Source organism: Cryptomeria japonica, chromosome 4, assembly GCF_030272615.1.
Source record: "Cryptomeria japonica chromosome 4, Sugi_1.0, whole genome shotgun sequence".
NCBI classification, from domain to species: Eukaryota; Viridiplantae; Streptophyta; class Pinopsida; order Cupressales; family Cupressaceae; genus Cryptomeria; species Cryptomeria japonica.
The window spans coordinates 684365077-684387377 of record NC_081408.1 but is presented as its reverse complement, the minus strand read 5'-3'; positions in this window follow the sequence as shown (position 1 = coordinate 684387377).

Here is a 22301-nt window from a genome sequence, read left to right as displayed (position 1 = left end):
GCATTGCAAGCAAATGAGTGACCCAAGCATTGCTCTTGTTTAAATGTTAAAAAATGCCTTTTTCAAAGTGAAGATATGATGACTATTAGTGATTGATAATGGAAAAATGTCTTATTAGTACTTGTACCTCTGTATGGTACATTTGGCTAATCTCCAAGGACTAATTCTTAGACTAAGTTAAAATGTCCTAGTTTTTGCAGGATGGATTATCAATGAAATAAGCATTTATTAAGTGTTCTGATCTATAGTTTTATGAATCACAGGACTCAAATATTTAAAAATTTATGACTTACAGCACAAATATATTGAAATTTCATTTGCCATAGTTTTGTATAGTCACAAAAGACAGCTGACTTTTGAAAAAGCATACTGCCTATTGACTGTTGGGATGATCATCTAACCAAGTTGGTAGTAAGTAAAAATCTTGGTCAAAGATTGAATTGATCTCTCTTTAAAATTGCGTGTTAACTTTTAAACATTTCAAGATACATATTAATTTCTCTTCTGAGAGGTCCCATGTTGACCTCTCCACATGCAAGGAGAGGGATAGACACCAGTTGAATGTATGAATGGAGACAATGGAGTGGATTGACTAGAAGATGTAGGTAAATGTTCAAGTCACATTTATAATTTTTATTTTTGGATGGATTTGTATTGAACAATAATTATGTAGGGTACAGAATGGAAGAAAAAGAAAATCTAAGGTTGCATTTGCAGGCAAGAAAAGTATGGAAAGCAGGATTACAAAAAAAATGTTTTCTTTGTGATGTAATTTACTACCTTAGTCTTTGACAGGTGAGTTTATACCAATTACCCTTTACTTCAAGTTAGTTGTGCAGCAAGCTCGTTCTTGACATATATAGCTTCTGTTAAATAACCCTTTACATAATCTTTGGCAGGTGAATTTACACCAATTACCCTTTAATTAAAGTTAGTTGTTCAGCAAGCTGATTCTTGACATATATTGCTTCTATTAAATAACTAATACCATTCAGCAATATGGAGATTAAGAGAGCAATGCCTTACTTAACTTTGATTTTGTAGTTTGTAACTAATGAAGGAAAGAAATAGTTGACATGCGAGTTACTTTTGATGTTATGCAGGTCACATGTTACATGCCCGCTCATCATTTGAACATTTTCCAATCAACATGATTTCTCTGAAAATAGGTATTAAATTAAAGCAAAAAATACAGAAGATCCTCCCCAACTTCAAATCATATAATTAAAAAATAATTTGCATTTGTCTCATGAGGATATTTATAATTCTATCTTTGGGAAAGTTTCTTGAGGTGTTGAGACATGGACCAGCTAGGACTGGAACCTAGGACCTTCCATACGCTGCTGGAGTGCTCTACCACTGAGCTACTGGCCCCTCTTGGACCAGTCCATCGTTGGTCCGGGTGTGGCTTATTTCCAACACCAACATCCCCCCTTAAGCCACACCTCTCGTGTGCTTGGGGCTCCTAGCCTAGACCTGGCTCTGATACTATGTTGAGACATGGACCAGCTAGGACTCGAACCTAGGACCTTCCATACGCTGCTGGAGTGCTCTACCACCGAGCTACTGGCCCCTCTTGGACCATTCCATCGTCGGTCTGGGTGTGGCTTATTTCCAACACCAACATGAGGCTCTCCAAAACATTTAAAGCTTGAGGAATACACAATATATATTTCTTGATCGACTAAGTTAGTTATGCTGCATAATTTCGTTGAGGGAAATTAATGCTATCTGTTGTTATTGTGCTAGTTGTCATTATTTTGCTTTTTTATTGATTCCATATGTGGAAGATTTTCTTTGGCAAGGGGTGACTGTAGGATTACTGATGAGTTGTATGTCAGTTCTCACATGGTGTCATTGTCTTTTTCTTTTTGATCCCCCTTTCCTTCAGTCCAATTTTTTCCATCATGTTGTTTGTTGAGTTAAAATTGCACAAGAAAGGATGATGTTTTCAGATTCGACATCTTGGGAGCATTTTCTTTCAGATACAGTTGTTCTACTGCTTTGAGAACATACCAAAATCTCCATTAGTCTTCACTTCATTGAGATCAGAATCAAGACATGGTATTGAATTTTTGGATTTACAATCAAGGAGAGAGAGATTCTTGTGACAGAAGTTTGTTGGGTCAAATCTGACCACACCAATGCATTTTTGGGGGTTCAAAATGTCCAGATCAATTTTTAATTTTTAATTTTATTACAATCAGACTCACGATGGAAAATATATCAAGTTTTTTGTAGATTACACATTTGATATTTTTTATGGTTTACCAAACTTGTAGAAGCCAAATAGCTCTACCATTTGGACTCGGTTTTCAAAACTTTTTATTTTTACTTTGGCTATTTGTTTGTGCTCTATGCGGCCATCCTATCAGTTTCCATTTATTTTGCCATATGGAGGTCTGATTTCTGCTGTTTACAGCTGGCTACCCTTGTTGTGCTTGCTGAGTTATTACTTGGGCATTGGATGTCCAAATTATGTGATTTTTTACACAAGTGTGCAGTTTTACCAGAATTAATTTCTACTATTTAAAAAAAATAAAATTTGCATATTTTTGTTGGTTTATGTGTACGAGTGCCAAAATGAAGACTCTTAACAATCGACCGACATTTATTGCACATGGACACTTAATTTTGTTTGTAACATGGGCAATATTAGAATTTTTCAATGTTATGGTGTAATTCTGAGAATAATTTTGCAAATTATATTTTTTTTTGCAGATTTCCAGATTTATGAGCAGTTACCAAATCAGTAGCTTGCATGTACCATGGCTTTCTCGCAAGAAAGTGTAGAAAGGTGCCATTTTTTTGGCCGCAGTACTTATTTTTTAAGCTCTACAATTATTATATGTAAAGCCAGCAATTATTTATTTATATACCCAATTAAGGACTCAATTGTAAATTTTAAAAGTAAAGAGCAATTTAGGGTTATATAGCACTATTTAGTGTCATCTACACATATTTGAGGCTGTAAGGCAATATTTTTTGGCCAAAGCATTCTCTTCTTAGTGTACATTGTTGTAAGCATACTTGAAATGACAACCATTTCTTTCTTTTTAAGTGGTTTGATCTAATTACCACTCATGGCAAGTATATATGGAGATCTTTCTCATTTGAAAAGACTATTGTTTCAATATTTTGGGATGAATTTCCCAACTAATAGACTGTGACAAGCATATAACAAAATAAATATGGCACGAACTATGATCACTTGTTTATTTTCATTGAATTGGTGCATTAGATTGCAGTTGCACACATTGAGTGCCCTTTTATTGCTTAGATGATATTTCAACAATTGTTTGGATACACTTTGGAAATTCTTGCTTCTATTGATGCTTATGTGGTTGATATTTTTTTAAAATGATACATTTGATTTTAACAATGATGATGCAACGAGTAAATTTCTATAAAGAAAAGAAGATGAGTGATTATTGGAGCGATGATGAGGGTTTCATTTCTGAAGGGGAGGATGGAGATGGTGATGTTGATGCTGATGACAAGGCTCTTTGGGATGTCGAGGAAGATGACAAACTGTTGTTGGACCTCCTCCTCGAGGCTAGGCTACTGGGCACTTTTTTTTCTATACCCCTTAAACCACTCAGGTGTTGGATGAACCTTCCCTCTCAAAAGACTTTGTTTTGCATAGGGACTTCCTTCCCCCGACATTGTCCACTGCACCCTGCTAGCTACTTCTCAAGGCCCAGGGGCATGTGGAGGATATGTCCAGTGTGGACTTCGTTGGGGATAAGCTATGTGAGAATCCCCCTTTGTGTGATGCGAGCAATGCAACATTGAGACTGGTGCCATTTCTCCCCAAGTTGAGGTTTAGGAACTTGTTCCTTGTCTTGATGTTGGTGCGAGTATGATGGTTTTTGGGTCCTCGCCTTGTTTTAGAGATGGCTTGTGTAAGGGGCTCCCTATCGAGAATCTCGATGTCATTGTTGGTCGTAAAATGGGCTTTGTACTACTTGTTAAGCTACGTTGGTTAAGTATGTTAGTGTCGTCGAGGGTAGTTGTCCGTTGCACGACGGTTCCCCACGGGTGGTAACCGCAACCCTCGACCGTGTCTTTATATATGCTCTTGTACTTGTTGTTGGATATACTGATGCAGAGAATGATTATTGTACTAGAAATTTTGGCATTAATGGAAGCATTGCTCTAAGTTTTTGGTTACTAGTCTATCCTATGGTTATTATTTGACTGTTGATATGCAATATTACTAACACACTCCACGAGGTAAACATCTGGCGCCGTTGCCATCTGAATTTGGGTAGCCACGGAGTGTGAATGGCCTACGGAGGATAATGGGCCAGCCCATTGGCAATAGCATCGAGGGGGATGATAGCCGACTGAGAGAACTTTATGAAGGGGAGAACGCATTGACAGGCAACTTCGTAATCCGGTTCCAGGTGGCTATAGAGACTTTCGTACGAGGGGAGGCTACACAGGAAGAGGTACCCAAGGGTGTAGTCTGGGACACTCTTAACGTCAGTCCGACGACAAATAGGTTGTTGCACCAACTCCCGCGTCTCCTAGCCCAAGCAACCCTTGCCCACTTGCACCAAAGGGAGGAAACCCAACGTGAGGAGCGATGCCAATAGGTCCTCCGGGAGTACGAAGAAAACAACCGTCGCTGGGAAGAGGAGCGTAATGGCAAGCGACGACGGGAAACTTGAACCTTGAGCCTCAGGGGCAGAATAAAGAACACTCCTACATTATGTATGGGAGTTAATGCCCAACTTATTAAATAAGGATAGAAATAAGAAGGCACAAAGTGAGGAGTGGGAGGCCGCACAGAGAGCCCTGATTCTGGAACAAGAAGTAGAACATAGATGGAGGTTGAGGCAACTTGCCGAAGGATGACCTGCCGAAGGGAACCAAGGAGGTGTCACGGAGGGTGCAGGAGTAGAAGCCGAAGGAGATTTCTACGTGTCGCCAGAACACCGTAGGGTGAGAAGCTACGAAGAATTTTTGGAGGAAACAAGGCTACGAAGAAATCTGGTCGAAGAGACCTGGGACCAGTTTAGGAATTTATCCCTTACACCACGCACGGAGGACCATCGAAGGGAGCGAACATACGACAAGGGTGAGAACGAAGGGGAGGGCAACCGTACGACTGTAGGTGCGGAGGAGGCACAAGCACACGGCAAGCAGGACCCCCTCTTGGGACCCATCACACCAAGCACACGGGTACAAACCACCGAACCCCCAGTCACTCAAACAGCACACCACTGACGCGGGTGGGAGTGGTGCAAGTGCACGACAGGCGACACGACCCCCATCAATGGCCAGTAAACAGAAGCTGCCGAAGTTCAACGACGACGGGAAGGAAGATCCCGTCCGCCATTGCCGCACTTGCGAAACCATATGGTCAGCGAACGGTGTTACCGACTAGGACAAATGGGTAACACAATTTCTAGCAACCTTAAGGGGAGTGGCCATTGACTGGTACTCCGATATGGATAAGGCCAAAGTCGGCACATGGCCCAACCTGAAGGAGTTCGAGATAGAGTTCCGCCTCCTCAGAGACGACAATGAAATAGTAGCCGAAATCTATGGCACAAAGCAGAACAAGAACAAGACGGTCCGAGCTATAGTCGGCGGCTCAAGGAACTGTTGGGGAAAATGGAGAGTTAATCAGCGGATGGGTTGAAAAAGAGATGGTTCGTGGAGGGACTTAAACACTCCCTCCGGAAGAAGATGAAAATTGTTCCACCAATCTCGTACGAAGATGCATATAATAGAGCGATGGATCTCGAGAGCGAGACCAAGACATCCAAGAAGAAAAAGAAGAAGGATAGCTCGTCCGAGGATGATGACTCTTCCGAGGGAAGCAACAACAATGGTGAGTCTGGCAAAAAGGTGCAAGCCCTGTAGAAGGACATGCTGAGGATGATGAAAGAGCTGAAGGTTATGAAGGGAGGTTTGAGCAAGACCGACGAAGGGGAGCTTTGGTGCACGGAATGTAAGACAGATGACCACATGAAAGGCTCCTGCCCAAAGAAGGCCTATTGTGATATATGCCAGTTGATGGGGCATCCCACCAGGGAATGCCCCTACAACATGAAAACATGAAACCAACAAGTATTGCTTACGCAGGAACAACCAACTACATCGGGCGGTACCGACAGCTCCCAGGCGAACAACAATTCAACATCGGGAGGCTACCGAGATAACTGATGGGGAGGACGAAACAACAATAACAATACAAGGAGCTGGATCCAATACGACTCCAAAGGCCAACCGACGATACAATGCAGAGCGTTCAGCCAGTGGGGGCACTTCGCCCGAGACTGCCCAAAGGGAGAGGCCACACAATATTTCTGCAAATGGTGTAGACCGAGAGACCATGAAGACGCCACTTGCTCAAAGTCCAGCATCAACTTGCTCAATATCGAGGAACCCAAAGAAGAGGAAGTGTTAGTCGTAACCCGCGCCCAAGCCAAACAAGCAACGTGCCCAGAATTGGAGACAGAGAAGTGAAGGGTATGGGAAGCACGGGAAGAAATTGAGAAAGAGATACGAGAAAGGGCAAAGGCAAAGGGTACGACGGTTACTTCCAGCAAACTGGAGGCAGAGGAGGCTATACTAAATCAAATTTCAAAACTGGAGGCACCTGTGAAGGTACATGATCTACTCCAAACGATGCCTCAATTACGAACGGCGTTGCTGAATAATCTCTCCCAACCACGCACCAATACCAACCACCGCACGGATGTTCCTAGGGGGTCTGCAATAGACCCCAGGCTGCTGGAAGTTAACACTGGAGGAACCCGACCATTGTGGAGATGGGTATCCCTGGCACCATTCTAACCAATACCATCGTTGATGGTGGATCGGGAGTGAATGTTCTTCCAGAATAAACTTGGTTGAAGTTGGGGAAGCCGATGCTGTGGCCATCTACATTCAATCTGCTGGGAGCAGATCAACATGGAATCAAACCCATCGGGACACTGATGGGCCAAAAAGTTACCATCGGGATGCAACCCTTCATACTGGACTTCGTGGTAATCCCACTAAAGAAAAAAGGGTATGATGCGATCTTAGGGAGAGGGTGGCTGGTGGCAGCCAAGGCCACCCACAACTGGAAGAAGAACACTTTGTCTATGGAGAATGGAGGAAGGAAGTTTATCATAGACCTTGGGACACAGTTGGTTAGTGAGGAAATGGCATCATCTTCAAAATCGGACGGTGAAGGAGAAGGCGATCTGAGGGACGAAGGACGGGGCTGCATGGAGCCCAACGACGAAGGGATTCTCAAACTAGGAGAGTGCTCTGAGGATGAGACGGGGTCATTGAACGGGCTCTTCCACTGGCAGATGGAGGATTACGAAATGTTCCAGAGCTATAGGCTCAAAGTAGAGGAACCAAAGCAAGTAACAGAGGAGGTGTACCTGCTGGAATATAGAGAATATTGGAAGGGAGACGCCGGTGTGAGTGACACCACCGCACACCAGTTCTCGAAGGAAGAACCCATCAAGTATCAAGAGGTAAAATTGAAGGAGACAAACCTCGGTGACGTAGATAATCCCAAGATCCTTTGTGTCGGTAACGAGTGGAACCCTGTGTGGAAGGCTGCAGCCTTCAAAATCTTTATTCTTCTTCTTCTTATGTACGGGACGGAGACCGTGGTCCCTGTAGAATTTATGGCTCCAGGTCTTCGGATGGCCATTAAAAATAGACTTGCCATCAACGGGTCCAAATTGAAACCCTACCACGAGAAGCACGTAGGGGACCCGAGAGGCCGGAAGGACACCCGAGAGGATGGAAGGGGACCCAAGAGGCCGGAAGGACCCCTGAGAGTCTGGAGGGGGACCCAAGAGGATGGAAGGGGACCCGAGAGGCCGGGCAGGCGACTCGAGAGGTACGGGACTAAAGCGGAAGACTCTCAAGCAAGGCAAACTAAGAAGGATGAAGGGCGATCCCAAAGGCACGGGACCCGCGTCGAAGACTCTCTGGACAATTAGATTAGGAAATTAAATTAAAAATAAAAATAAAAATAAAAAAAATCAGTGGCCAGGGTGGAACCGCCATGCGGTGGGACCACTATCGAGGGGGGGGGAGGCACCGTACGGTGGAACCACCATTGACGGAGGTCACCGACAATGGAATACCACCGTAGGCTGAAGGAGCACGGTGGCGGCGACGACGACGGTTTAAAAAAGGGTGAAAGGAAAAATACCATGGCATGGCAGGGATAAACGGTGGTCATGGCACGTGAAAAGAAGAAATGTGCCGACAACTCCTCACCCTATTCTGCCTTTTGTCGAAGTTGGTGTAATCTATTGTGCATCATTATCAATATAATTGCTTTTTACAAGTGCGAATCCACAAGTTATTTCTTCGGCAAGTAAAATCTCTTTCTGTCACTTGCGTTGGGTGTACGGAAGGAGGACCGTATGGTGGACGGTTGGTCGTGTTGTCCATACGGTAAGGAGGGTGTTGATCGTATGGGAAGGTTGTCGTATGATTGGGGGTGTCAAGGGTCAATTTTAGTGCTCTTTGTTGTTGACCGTACAGGGAGGTTGTTGTATGGCTGAGGGTGCCATCGGGTACATTACAGTGGTATAAAAAAAAAAGACGACCAGATTGAAAAAACATTCGATGGAGTCTAGAGCCAGGACGCTGAAAAATATTAAAGTGGAGAAGAAGGTTTTTGGCATCTTAAAATATCACAAAAATGATGTGCGCCATGGACTTCCGTGTGGTTCTGAAGGTTGTAAATTGGTGTTGGCAGTGGGGGCATTGCCCCTCGACCCCGCCCTGTATGGCGAGCCCTTGGACCCCACGAGGGGCATTGCCCCCAGACCCCCAGTTTATTTTTGAGCTACAATACACTTTTGAGTTGGGTGAAGGGCATCAGAGAAGTCACGGTAAGTGTTGGGGTTGTTCTGTACTGTGAGAAAGAAGCCTAAAGCTAAGCATTGGCGGGGAAGCCATAATCCGTAGAGGGAGATGGATTTAGAGGTTGCGAGCAAACAAAGTTTGAGGGAAGGCATTCCAAGAACGCGAAGTCGTACGACACCAGGGAGTTATTCAGTTCAGTTATCAGCCTTTGGGGAGTGTGATGGAGGATTTGAGGCGTCTCCTAGCCTTTGTGCTAGAGGGTTGTGGCCACTTCCATGCATGAATGTACGCTTTGAGGAACTCGGAGTATGTCTTGGCTGGACGTGAGGTTGCCTTGGTGGATGCATAGAGGGCTCAGGAGGAGCTAACCACCAGGTTGGAGGCAGTAGTAGCGTGAGACTTAGCTCAGCGTACCCAGGAGTTGGATGCCGAGAGGGCAGTGCGGGTGGCTATCGAGGACAAATTGGCTAGGGAGACAGTATCATTTGAGTAGCAGTTAGTGGAGGGTGAGACTGAAAAGCATGTTTTGCAGACAAGTTTGGTTTAGGCACTGGAGGACTGTGATGTCAAGGAAAAAAAGAACTCCTTGCGGAGGCAATAATGGTGAAATCCGCACTTGAGCATCGGATGGTAGCAGAAAAGGGTTTTCAGGCGAGGACGCAACAGGTGTATGAGTTCTGGGCTCGACTGGCATCAGCAGTTCTTGCATCTTCTTCATCGGTGGTGCAACTACCTTCTTCAGGGACACCCCCTTAGCCCCTTCTTCTCAGTGATTTTCTTATTGTATACAGTGTACTTCATCCCCATTTTGTTGTGTTAGTCCCGAATTTTTGTCCTTGTCATCCGGAGATGACTTTTCTTAGGGGGGGGATGATGTTGGTCGTAAAATGGGCTTTGTACTACTTGTTAAGCTACGTTGGTTAAGTATGTTAGTGTCGTCGAGGGTAGTTGTCCGTTGCATGACGGTTCCCCACGGGTGGTAACCGCAACCCTCAACCGTGTCTTTATATATGCTCTTGTACTTGTTGTTGGATATATTGATGTAGAGAATGATTATTGTACTAGACATTTTGGCATTAATGGAAGCATTGCTCTGAGTTTCTGGTTACTAGTCTATCCTATGGTTATTATCTGACTGTTGATATGCAATATTACTAACACACCCCACGGGGTAAACAGTCATGCCCCTAAACCAGATCGCAACCAGTATTAATAGAAAATTGAGGGATTAATAATATAGAGGACCAATTATGATAAGTATTAATGATACCCAAAACAACGAAATTCCCAAAAAGGGCCGACTCGAAACAAAGATGAGTAAAATCAAATTAATTTGTATTATGGCTGACCTGTTTGAATTAAATTTTAAATTTATATATACTACTTCAAGGTTGATTCCCTTTTGGATCAGGACATAAGATGTGCATTTAAAGGTGTGATTATCTCCAAGGGAGTGATTTCATTATTTAAGCAACAAACTCATTATTTAAAACAACGATTAAGGTACCTGAAGCAACGGTTAAGAATAAATAAGGCAGCAGTAGGTTTTAAAGAAATAACATTTAGAAATCAGACTTGAAGAGGCATCATTGTGAAAGGATATGCCCACACCTAAGGGTCAACAATCTTCCAAAGACTGTCTCTCTTCAAAGAAACATGAAGATATAAAAGATGGAAGACCACGATGGAGGATGGCATCAAGCAGCAATCAAGGAGAATTATATCTGCAACAAAGGAAAAGAATTCCACTCTAGAAGTCAAGTGATCGGCATCTATCATCATCAAAGAGAAATTCAGTCATAAAGCTAGCAATCAGATCCAGCAATCAATCAAGGAATAATATCATATATATATATATATATATATCGGCAAAGGAACAATTTATCTATTGGGATAAGTCTCCCAATAAGAGCAAAACTGAGATATAGAATTCATTTAAGGTGAATACAAACAATGATTCTAGAGATTCAATCCTAATAAGGATTATCCATTACTTGTTGATATCAAAGAACTATATGTTTATCATCTTATCACTCCTTGACAATTGCATTGTGAGGTCATGGGAATGATGTAGTTAGGTCCTCATGAGGGGCTCAAATTCATGGGCAGCAAGGTGGGGTTAGGCCTCCTTCCTGGCCCAGAATGGCCCTTACGAGCAGAAAAGGTGGGTTAGGCCCCCTTCCCAACTCCTAACAAAGCCTTCATGATGCACTTTGAGAGTAGCAAGGTGGGGTTAGGCACCCTTCTTGACTCTAGGGCAATATTGGGGAGGATCAACCTGAATGTTGTTACCTACAATCTAACCTAGAGGTTCACTATGTGTGAGATGGTGTTATTTGAACCAAATATTGTCCATGCTACGATGATCTCATTGTTAATGTAGTTATAATGTATGAATTGAATGTAAAGTACTATGTTTTGAATGTTGTCATGATCTGTTAATAATTAATAATTCTAATGTCTATTTCAAGAGTTAATATTGTTTGCAGAATCAGGGGTATCCTAGAAGGGGACATTACATTGGCCCCCATTCCTTTCTCTGTTGCTTAGGATGTTGACATTGATGTCCCTTGTATCCCTTCTGTGGAGCCTCTCCCCATCTCGATTCTTCAAGCCCCGTCTTCTTAATCTTGATGTGTGTGTGTACATAGCTTTAATTGGTTTGCATTCTACTCTTATTGGGAGGTTCCTTGGTCATAGGCCAAAAATTGATCTTATTCGCAACTTGGCATCCAAATGTTGGTTTGCTTTAGGTTTGGTTCATGTGAGGACTTTGTTGAATGTTTTCCTTTTATTTTGCTTCCATTCCATCAAGGAGGAAGGCCCTTGGTTTCTTGGTAAGGCATTTCTTCATTTAAAGAGATAGTCTATTGGTTTTGGTGCTACTAAGATTAATATGGTTCCTATATGGGTTCGTCTCTTAGAGATCCCTCTGGAGTATTGAGATGAAACTATCATTCATGGTATTGTTGATGCTATTGGTTAGTTTATTAACATTAATGATGTCACAAAATCTTGAACATGGTTTCTTTTTGCTAGGTTTTGTCTTTGTGTTGAATTTGGATTAGAGTTGCTCAATAGTGTTAAGTTGTGCTCCAAGCTTGGTTTTTGGGTCCAGGAACTTCATTACGAGACCTCTCAGCTATACCACTTCCACAACGCTGGGATTTCTCCTTCTTGTGCCAAGATATTCATGAAAATGTGCCCTCCATTGAGGTCAAGTAGTCTGATGAGGCATGTCCTCGGCGTCATTATCAAGGGATGGTGTTGGAAAATACTGGGAGACCATATTGACAAGGTTTTAGATTCTTCGTGCAAGGAACAAGCTATGTTTGCAAGCCCCTCTATTGAGAATAATTTTTCTTCAAAGTTTGTTAGGACAACCCTTGGTTGTCATCCACCTTTGGTGGATAGGAAGATGGTGGAAACAATGGAAAATGATCACATTGATGTGGGCAAAGGATCTCTTGCAAAGAAAAAAAAAATACATGAAGTTGTGTTTGAGAGTTCTTCGGCTGAGATTTACCCTTCAAAAAATGGAAGGACACTCCATCCCCATCCCCCCCCCTCTTCAGAGGTCTTTGGTGAATTTTAGTTACAAAACGTCTTGATTGGGTTGTACGCTTGTGGTTGGTTTTGGATTCTTTTCAAAACCAGCCTCTAGTTCTTTCCTCGGGTCAATAGCTTTTGCTAGCCCTTGTTGTTCCCTTTGTTTTTGTGGGTTTGTCTCTTTTTGTGAGACAAGTTTGGTTTACCTTTTTGGCTGTTTTGTCTTTGGATCTGGGCCTTGTTCCATTTCCTCACTGATTTTGTTATATAAGGTTTTGAGGTCCTTTCAAAACCCATCTGCGGTTCGTAGCTCTAGTCAAAAGTGTTGAAAATAATAGCTAGCTCGGATACCTGATTATTAAATTTTAATGACCATTAAATATATATTATCTCTCATGTAAATGTAATTATAGGGCTGGACCCAAATGAAACGTGAGGAATGTATAATGACAATGTAATATAATTTACATGCAAGACGACTTGGTGGTATTTGGCGCCAAAAGGTTGATATAAAACCAACAACAAAATGAAGTCATTTGATCATCAATCTACCACGGATACAACTTTCTCTCCTACATTAGCGAACTCTCCTTCACTTGTGCGAATTGATTTAAGGCTATTGTTAGGCGAAGTTGTCAAGATCTTCAAGTGAACTTGAAGGCTCTCCTTGTGCAATTCTGCTCCAGCCTGCCTTAGACATCTGCTGCTGATCTCCTTTAGTCACCTGCTGCTGATCTCCTTTACTCATCTGCTGTTGATTAGAGCTGCATCCTTCATTGCTCTACTAACTTGCTGTTTGGATAACAATCTGAGATAAGTTTGCTATATTGTAATTGCCTACATCTGAGATAATACATATTATATTTAAGGCCAGGTTTTTCACCTCCAAGAGGGAGGTTTTCCCAGGGTATTGGTGTCTTTTGTCTTGTGTTTCATTGCTGTTACTGTCTATTCACAGTCTGATTACTGTCTATTCATAGTCTGATTATAATCTAATTGCTTAAATTAACATCTGATTGCTTAAAATTAACATGGTATCAAAGCTTTAGGTTCATTCAAATTAATCAGATTATTAGTTGTCCTTCACTTTCAATTTGTTGTTTTAGTTTTGCAAGATGGTTACAGGTCTGAAAGTAGAGGATAGACTTGAAGGTGCCCTCAATTTTACATCATGGAAGGTTTGTGTCCTCCTTGCTCTTGAAGAATTAGAGCTATTACAGTTCGTGGATGACATGGCTTTGACTGAACCTTCAGATCCGGAAGAGCTAAAACAATTCAAGAAGAATGCTCTCAAAGCAAAGAAGTTTCTTATTGGTTCCGTGAAGGATCATCTTTCTCCAGTCATCTCCAAATTGAAAACAACCCGAGAGATGTTTAAACATCTAGAAGGGATATATCAGATCAACAACATCAGCCGGATACTTACATTGAGGCAACAACTTCTTCAAGTCAAAATGTGCAAAGGAGATTCAGTCATGTCATTCTTCATGAAAATATCAGAATTGAAGGACCAACTCAGCGCCATTGGAAGCGAGGTTGTGGACAAGGATATTGTCATGATTGCTTTGAATGGTCTTCTCACCTCTTGGGATCCTTTCATTCAAAGCATAAGTGGAAGAGCTGAATTCCCTTCCTTCGATCGCCTCCGGTTAGATTGCATTCAAAAGGAGTCATGCCTTGCTGCCAGAGAAATGCATGAAGGCTCTCATGGAGGAAATCAACATGTGATTGCATCTCAACATGTTAAAAGAAAGGGAGGCCATTGGAAGAAGAACAACTTCAAAAGAGATAGAGACTTCAGACCTCCTGCTTACGATTCAAGGAAGAAGCCAAGGAATCTTTCACGTGTCCGTTGCTTCAAATGCGACAAGTTTGGACATTATGCCAAAGAATGTCAGAATCTGCCATGCAAGGAGAGACCAACCTAAATGAAGTTGCAAACTCAGAGGATAATGAAGACTATCTCTTCATTTCTGCATTGTCCAGCAATGTGCCAACCGATAGTAACACTTGGTTGATAGACAGTGGTGCATCTAGACACATCATGGGATATCGAGAGCATCTCTCAGACTTGATAGAGAAAGAGTCCAACCTTCATGTGGTAATTGGTGATGATGCTCAGTATTCGGTAAAAGGTTTTGGTAGCACTTCTTTAAATTTAGAATCTGGCATGTCCTTGCATCTTAGTGATATTTTATTTGTTCTTGGAATTAGGAGGAATTTTATTTCTATTTCTGCCCTAGAAGATAAAGGTTATCAAATAACATTTTCTGAGGGTAAAGTATTTGCATGGCCTAAGAAATCTAGTATTAAATTTGCTTATGTTATTGGAAATAGATATGATAGTTTGTATAAGCTTTCAGCTAACCCCATTCGAGCACTCATTCATGAAGCTCTCGAATCTTGTGAACTATGACATAGAAAGCTCAACCATCTTCACTATCAGGAACTTCCTTCACTTGAAAAGATGGTTAAAGGTATGCCTAAACTTAAGCAATTTCATGATGATGCTTGCAAAGGTTGTGCTTTAGGTAAGAACACTAAAAGTCCATTTCATAAAAGTGAAAGTAGAACTAAGGAAAAATTAACACTTGTTTATTCTGATCTATGTGGACCCATGTCTGTTCCTTCACCTAGTGGATTTCTATACTATGTTACATTTATAAATGATTTTTCTAGAAAGACTTGTATTTACTTTCTAAAATCTAAAGAATATGATGAAGTGTTAAGTAGGTTTTAAGAATTTAAAGCCCTAGTTGAAAATATGTTTGGTAAAAGGATTAAAGTGTTAAGATTTGACAATGGAGGTGAATACACTTCAAGTTGCTTCAATGAATTTTGTGTAGAAACACGAATTAAGAGGGAGTTCTGCATTCCCTACAATCCTCAGCAAAATGGTGTAGCTGAACGAAAGAATAGAGCCATTGTTGAAGCTGTCAAAGCTATGATTCACGATCAGGACCTGCAGACCTTCTTATGGGCTGAAGCATCCAAGACTGCAGTGTACATTCAGAATAGATGCCCTCACCGTGTCCTGGAGATTATAACTCCCGAGGAAGTTTTCACTGGAGTCAAACCAAATATCAGCCACCTAAGGATCTTTGGAAGTCATGTCTATGTTCATGTGCCAAAGCAAAAGAAGACTAAGTTAGAGCCTTCTGGGAAGAAGGGTATCCTTGTTGGATATAGTGAATCTTCCAACGCATTTCGCATTTACATTCCTGGTCAAACATATATTGAGGTAAGTAGGGATGTCACGAAGAAAATATTGCTTTCAAGAAATCTAAAGGTTCTCTTATTGGTAATGATAAAGAAGTTAATGATTATCAAGATATGGATATTGATACTAACCCTGAGATTTAGAGGGAGTCTATTGAGCCTCCCGAACATATTGAGCATGATGATCCTCTTGAGCCTCTCGTTCCAATTGATGGACCTAGAGATATTGCAGTTAGCAAGAGAAGACCACTTTAGGTTAGAAGCACAATTCAAGATGGAGAAAAGTTTGCAGCTCCTAGTGGCACTTTCAGAGAAAGCAAGAGACTTCAGAAGCTCTTCAACTATGTTGCAATGATGTGCAACATCATTGAGGCTGAACCACCCAACATAGAAGAAGCTATGAACCAACAAGCATGTAAGTTAGCTATGGACGAAGAGTATCAATCCATCATCAAGAATGATGTTTGGGATGTTGTGCCTAGATCTAAAGGTAAGTCTATTGTTTCTTGCAAATGGTTGTTTAAAATTAAACATGTTGCTGATGGTAGTATAGAGAAATATAAAACTAGATTTGTAGCTTGTGGTTTTTCTCAAAAGGAAGGCATAGATTATGAAGAAACATTTGCTCATATTGCTAGATATACTTCCATTAGAACTATTATAGCTATTGCTGCAGCCAAAGGTTGGAAATTACATCAGATGGATATAAAGATCGCCTTCCTTAATGGTGCTATTGAGGAAGAAGTCTATATTGAACAACTTGAAGGCTATGAGATTCATAATAGAGAAACTCATGTGTGCAGATTGAAGAAAGCTCTGTATGGTCTCAAGCAAGCTCCGAGAGCTTGGTATGAAATAATTGATAAGTACTTAGTTAGTTTAAGATTTTATAAGAATGATGCTGATCCTAACATTTACTTTAAAGTATTTAATGGTGAAATGCTAATTATGGTTCTATATGTGGATGATTTATTTCTAATTGGTGAAGATAGTCTCATCATTAGGTGTAAGAAAGAATTAGCTACTGAATTTGAAAAATGAAGGATCTAGGTCTAATGCATTACTTTCTAAGGTTAGAAGTGTGGCAAATACCTAATGAAATTATTCTAAGTCAAGGTAAATATACTATTGATATATTGAAAAGATTTGGTATGATGGATTGTAAACCTATGTATACTCTTATGAAAACTAACTTGAAGAAGTTGAGTATTTCTGCAGCTAACTCTGATTTTGCAGATCCTTTAGAGTATAGGCAATTGATTGGATTCTTGATGTATCTAGTCAACACTAGACCAGATATTTGCTATGTAGTGAGTGCACTTAGCCAATTCATGAACCAACCAAAGCATGTTCACTTGGTGGCAACCAAACACATCCTGAGATACTTGCATGGAACAGTTGGATATGGACTGAAGTATCCAATCAACATAGTAATCAATTTGGAAGGCTACTCTGATTTTGATTGGGCCGGAAGTGTTACTGACAAGAAAATCACTTTAGGAATCTGTTTCAGGTTGGGTTCCGCTATCATCTCTTGGGCCAGCAGGAAACAATCCTCAGTTGCATTAAGTACTGCAGAAGCTGAATACATTGCTTCAAGTGTGACAACTAGAGAAGCAGTTGGGCTTTGCAAGCTACTTGCTGGGTTGTTTGGACAACCTTGGGAATCCACTGTTATTTATTGTGATAATAAGAGTTGTATTAAAATGTCTAATAATCTTGTGTTTCATAACAAGTCAAAACACGTGGAAAATCATTATCACTATATTCGTGATATGGCACAAAGAGGTGCCATCTAGCTGAAATATATCAACACTGATGAACATGTTTTAGATGTTCTCACCAAGCCTCTAGCTCGAGTGAAGTTTGAGTACTTCAAAGAGAAGCTTGGAATTGTGGAGAACACAACATTGATTGAGAGGGAGTCTCAATCTTAGTGATGCAATTTAGTTTGCATCCTCCACCCTCTACGGGCAATGTAAGGTGGAGTCACCCTCTGCGGGCAATGCAAGGTGACATTGTATCCTTCTCCGGGAGAAGGTTGAGGTGTAAGACGTCTTCCACCCTCTGCGGGAATGCAAGGTGAATCCATCCTCTGCGGGCAATGCAAGATGGACATCATGAAATGAGTTCATGATATTTATGTGTTATACTCTATAGAGCTTATATATTCATTCTTATGGGTAATGCAAGATGAAAGTCATGAATGGATCATGACAAGTGGCAGATATCCTCCCTAGATAAGAGGGAGTGTTGAAAATAATAGCTAGCTCGGATACCCGATTATTAAATTTTAAGGACAATTAAATATGTATTACCTCTCATGTAGATGTAATTATTGGGCTGGACCCAAATGTGTAACGTGAGGAAGCATGGAAGGCAATTAAATATAATTATTGGGCTGGACCCAAATGTAACGTGAGGAATGTATAATGACAATGTAATATAATTTACATGCAAGCCAACTTGGTGGTATTTGGCGCCAAAAGCTTCATATAAAACCAACAACAAAATGAAGTCATTTGATCATCAATCTACCACAGATACAATATGCTCTCCTACATTAGCGAACTCTCCTTCACTTGTGCAAATTTATTTAAGGCTATTGTTAGGCGAAGTTGTCAAGATCTTCAAGCGAACTTGAAGGCTCTCCTTGTGTGATTCTGCTCCAGCCTACCTTAGACATCTGTTGTTGATCTCCTTTAGTCATCTACTGTTGATCTCCTTTAGTCATCTACTGTTGATTAGAGATGCATCCTTCATTGCTTTGCTAACTTGTTGTTTGGACAACAATCTGAGATAAGTTTCCTATATTGTAATTGCCTACATCTGAGATAATACATATTATATTTAAGGATGGGTTTTTCACCTCTAAGAGGGAGGTTTTCTCAGGGTATTGGTGTCTTTTCTCTTGTGCTTTATTGTTGTTATTGTCTATTCACAGCCTAATTATAATCTAATTGCTTAAATTAACATCTTATTGCTTAAAATTAACATGGTATTAGAGCTTTAGGTTCATTCAAAATAATAAGATTATTAGTTGTCCTTCACTTTCAGTTTGTTGTTTTAGTTTTGCAAGATGGTTACAGGTGACAGTAGAGGATAGACTTGAAGGTGCCCTAAATTTTACATCATGGAAGGTTTGTTTTCTCCTTGCTCTTGAAGAATTATAGTTGTTACAGTTTGTGGAAGACATGGATTTGACTGAACCTTCGGATCCGGAAGAGCTAAAGCAATTCAAGAAGAATGCTCTCAAAGCAAAGAAGTTCCTTACTGATTCTGTTAAGGATCATCTTGTTCCAGTCATCTCCAAATTGAAGACAACCCGAGAGATGTTTAAACATCTAGAAGGGATATAACAGATCAACAACATTAGCCAGACAATTACATTGAGGCAACAACTTCTTCAAGTCAAAATGTGCAAAGGATATTCAGTCATGTCCTTCTTCATGAAGATTTCAGAATTGAAGGACCAACTTAGGGCCATTGGAAGCGAGGTTGTGGACAAGGACATTGTCATGATTCCTTTGAATGGTCTTCCTAACTCTTGGGATCCCTTCATTCAAAGCATAAGTGGAAGAGCTGAATTCCCTTCCTTCGATTGCCTCTGGTCAGATTGCATTCAAGAGGAGTCACTCTTTGCTGCCAGAGAAATGCATAAAGACTTTCATGGAGGAGATCAACATGTGCTTGCATCTCAACATGTTAGAAGAAAGGGAGGCCATTGGAAGAAGAACAACTTCAAAAGAGATAGAGACTTCAGACCTCCTGCTTACGATTCAAGGAAGAAGCCAAGGAATCTTTCACGTGTCTGTTGCTTCAGATGCGACAAGTTTGGATATTATGCCAAAGAATGTCAGAATCTGCCATGCAAGGAGAGACCAACCTGAATGAAGTTGCAAACTCAGAGGATAATGAAGACTATCTCTTCATTTCTGCATTGTCCAGCAATGTGCCAATCGATAGTAACACTTGGTTGATAGACATTGGTACATCTAGACACATCACGGGATATCTAGAGCATCTCTCAGACTTGATGGAGAAAGAGTCCAATCTTCATGTGGTAATTGGTGATGATTCTCATTATTCGGTAAAAGGTTTTGGTAGCACTTCTTTAAATTTAGAATCTGGCATGTCCTTGCATTATTAGTGATATTTTATTTGTCCTTGGAATTAAGAGGAATTTAATTTCTATTTCTGCCCTAGAAGATAAAAGTTATGAAATAGCATTTTCTGAGGGGAAAAGTATTTGCATGGCCTAAGAAATCTAGTATTAAATCTACTCGTGCTATTGGAAATAGATATGATAGTTTGTATAAGCTTTCAGCAAACCCCATTCGAGCACTCATTCATGAAGCCCCTGAATCTAGCGAGCTATGGCAAAGAAGGCTCGGTCATCTTCACTATCAGGCACTTCCTCCACTTGAAAAGATGGTTACAGGTATGCCTAAACTTAATCAATTTCATGATGATGCTTGCAGAGGTTGTGAATTAGGTAAGAACACTAAAAGTCCATTTCATAAAAGTGAAAGTAGAGCTAAGTAAAAATTAGCACTTGTTCATTCTGATCTATGTGGACTCATGTCTATTCCTTCACCTAGTGGATTTCTATACTATGTTACATTTATAGATGACTTTTCTAGAAAGACTTGGATTTACTTTCTAAAATCTAAAGAATCTGATGAAGTGTTAAGTAGGTTTAAAGAATTTAAAGCTCTAGTTGAAAATATGTTTGGTAAAAAGATTAAAGTGTTAAGATCTGACAATGGAGGTGAATACACCTCAAGTGGCTTCAATGACTTTTGTGTAGAAACAAGAATTAAGAGGGAGTTCTGTATTCCCTACAATCCTCAACAAAATGGTGTAGCTGAACGAAAGAATAGAGCCATTGTTGAAGCTGCCAAAACTATGATTCACGATCAAGACTTGCAGACCTTCTTATGGGCCGAAGCATCCAAGACTGCAGTGTACATTCAGAATAGATGCCCTCACCGTGTCCTGAAGAACATAACTCCCGAGGAAGATTTTACTAGAGTCAAACTAGATATCAGCCACCTAAGGATCTTTGGAAGTCTTGTCTATGTTCATGTGCCAAAGGAAAAGAGGACTAAGAAACATTTGTTCGGGTTGCTAGAAATACTTCCATTAGAACTATTATAGCTATTGCTGCATCAAAAGGTTGGAAGTTACATCAGATGGATGTAAAGACTGCCTTCCTTAATGGTGTTATTGAGGAAGAGGTCTATATTGAACAACCTGAAGGTTATGACATTCATAATAGAGAAACTCATGTGTGTAGATTGAAGAAAGCTCTCTACGGCCTCAAGCAAGCTCCTAGAGCTTGGTATGAAAGAATTGATAAGTACTTAGTTAGTTTAGGGTTCTATAAAAATGACACCTATCCTAACATTTACTTTAAAGTATTTAGTGGTGAAATGCTAATTCTGGTTTTATATGTGGATGATTTATTTCTAACTGGTGAAGATAGTCTCATCATTAGGTGTAAGAAAGAATTAGCTACTGAATTTGAAATGAAGGATCTGGGTCTAATGCATTACTTTCTAGGGTTAGAAGTGTGACAAAGACCTAATGAAATTATTCTAAGTCAAGGTAAATATACTATTGATATATTGGAAAGATTTGGTATGATGGAGTGTAAACCTATGTCTACTCCTATGGAAACTAACTTGAAGAAGTTAAGTATCTCTGCATCAACTCTGATTTTGTAGATCCTTCAGAGTACAGATAGTTGATTGGATCCCTGATGTATCTAGTCAACACTAGACCAGATATTTGCTATGCAGTGAGTGCACTTAGCCAATTCATGAAACAACCAAAGCATGTTCACTTGGTGGCAGCCAAGCACATCCTGAGATACTTGCATGGAACAATTGGCTATGGACTAAAGTATCAAATCAACACAGTAATCAATTTGGAAGACTATGATTCTGATTTGGCCGGAAGTGTTACTGACAGGAAAAGAACTTCAGGAATCTGTTTCAGCTTGGGTTCCTCTATGATCTCTTGGGACAGTAGGAAACAATCCTCAGTTGCATTAAGTACTGCAGAAGCTGAATACATTGCTTCAAGTGTGGCAACTAAAGAAGCAGTTTGGCTTCACAAGCTACTTGCTAGGTTGTTTGGACAACTTTGGGAATCCATTGTTATTTATTGTGATAATTAGAGTTGTATTAAAATGTCTAATAATCCTATGTTTCATGATAGGTCAAAACATGTGGAAACTCATTATCACTATATTCGTGATATGGCACAAAGAGGTGCCATCCAACTTAAATATATTAGCACTGATGAACAGGTTTCTGATGTTCTCACCAAGCCTCTAACTCGGGTGAAGTTTGAGTACTTTAGAGAGAAGCTTGGAATTGTGGAGAACACAACATTGATTGAGAGGGAGTCTCAATCTTAGTGATGCAATTCAGTTTGCATCTCCCACCCTCTGTGGGCAATGCAAGGTGGAGTCACTCTTTGCGGGCAATGCAAGGTGACATTGTATCCTTCTCTGGGAGAAGGCTTAGGTGTAAGACCTCTTCCACCCTCTGCGGGCAATGCAAGGTGGATCCATCCTCTGCGGGCAATGTAAGATGGACATCATGAAATGAGTTCATGATATTTATGTGTTTTATTGTAGGTATACTCTATGAAGCTTATACATTCATCATTGCGGG